The sequence below is a fragment of the Apis dorsata genome, unplaced genomic scaffold (assembly GCF_000469605.1).
Source record: "Apis dorsata unplaced genomic scaffold, Apis dorsata 1.3 scaffold_1218, whole genome shotgun sequence".
Taxonomy (NCBI): domain Eukaryota; kingdom Metazoa; phylum Arthropoda; class Insecta; order Hymenoptera; family Apidae; genus Apis; species Apis dorsata.
In genome coordinates this window covers 757-2372 of record NW_006264315.1, presented here as the reverse complement: position 1 = coordinate 2372, position 1616 = coordinate 757, and the positions used below count along the sequence as shown (strand labels likewise).

The window sequence follows — 1616 nt, the reverse complement described above, 5'->3', positions numbered from 1 at the left end:
TGCGCGGCCTCTTTAAACCCATCCCTCCGATAGGCTCGTGCTCGACGCGGCTGAACCCACCAGGTAACTTCCTACGACCCTGCCTTCCAACCGCCGCGTACCATCATCCACGCCACCTTTCCCAAATAAAACGTACGCACGAATGTAACGTCGCGTCCTCTTTTTCTCTCTTTTTTTTTTCTTTTTCTTTTTCTTTCCCTCCGACGAGGAAACGATTCCACGCTTTCACCACGCGTGCAAATTCTCGCACCACCCATGCTCGAATTACGTCTCAATTATTTCGTAACGTAACGTTGCTGCTCGATATATATAGTATATTGTTTTATCGTATTTTTTTTTTTTCTTTTCTTTTTGGTGTTATATTTATTTATGTATACGATTTATTTATATCGTTTTTGCAAGAATATTTTCGAGCTTTATTTTTGAGCTTTCGTGGGTATATATAATTTGAGGGATTGTGGAGTAGGCGAATTTCAAGATGTTTGGAAGGAACAGGTGTGCCACGGAAACCTGTAAACCGACGAGGAGAGACGAATATAATTGACGGTTGCTCGAAATCGAGTTTTCGAAAAAAATTCTCTCTATTCTCGAGGTATTACGAAAATAAAGATTCGTTTGTATTTATCGTATTGTTTTAATTGTTTGAACAGATACAAGGTTCGAGATATCACGACAATAAATAAAAGGTTCGAGTTTTAATTTAACAACGATCGATCAACTAGAGCTATTCGAGAGAATAAAATCCGACTTCTTTCTTGTACACGTTTACGTATTTCGGTCCAATACCGAGTGCTTCTTAACCTGACCTGAAAACCTCTACTCCAGTTCTTCCATCCATACATTTTCCCTTTCGATTCCCTGCTCGATGCCGATGTACAAAGAATACGAGAAGATAGAAAATTCTGTGTCCTAAATTCCTTTTTTTCTCGTTCTAGATACGAGATAGCTATAGATTCAACAAATTTTCTCGCTATTGTAATTATTCGAAAGAAATACGAATCGAAATATATATCGTATGAGCGTAATATTTGTTTATTTAAAAATTCGACTCGATCGAGATCAAAGATTCTCCTATAAAACGAATTTTTCGTGAAAAGGAAGAAAAAGAAAGAAAGAAAAAAAATTGAACGTCGAAATATACAGAGTGGATATTATCGATTAATATTTTCGAACTGATAATATTTCTCGACGATAAAAGAAACGATAAAAGAAAGGAAAAGTAGATATTTTTCTCGTTTTCTCGATAATATTGCGCGTAATTATTTTTTTCAAAAATAATAACGGTTCCGCACGGTCGAGAAAGACAGACATCGCTGAATGCAAAACACATCATCCCTTGCGGGGATCGAACCCGCGACCTTTGGATTAGAAGTCCAACGCGCTATCCTCTGCGCCAAAGGGACTTTATGCTCGGTATTCGTTTAGACAAAATCTCATGAGTACGATTCGTCTTTCTCGCATCTCTGTAACTCGTAATAACGAGACTCGAGATTATAATTATTTGTATTCCAAATAAATCGATGCTAATTTTTTCGATCGATTTATCGAACGTTTTTCGTTCTTCGTCCATTACTCGATCCATTTGTCAAAACGTAAGTGAGAATAGAATATTTAAT

At 37.0% G+C, this 1616-nt stretch overlaps 1 non-coding gene across 1 annotated transcript; it reads right to left on the bottom strand.

Annotated features, from left to right (window-relative positions):
- Positions 1-1330: 1330 nt before the first annotated feature.
- On the bottom strand, positions 1331-1403 carry Trnar-ucu. Its single transcript has one exon. It is a non-coding gene; the product is annotated as a tRNA-Arg (tRNA).
- Positions 1404-1616: the final 213 nt, after the last annotated feature.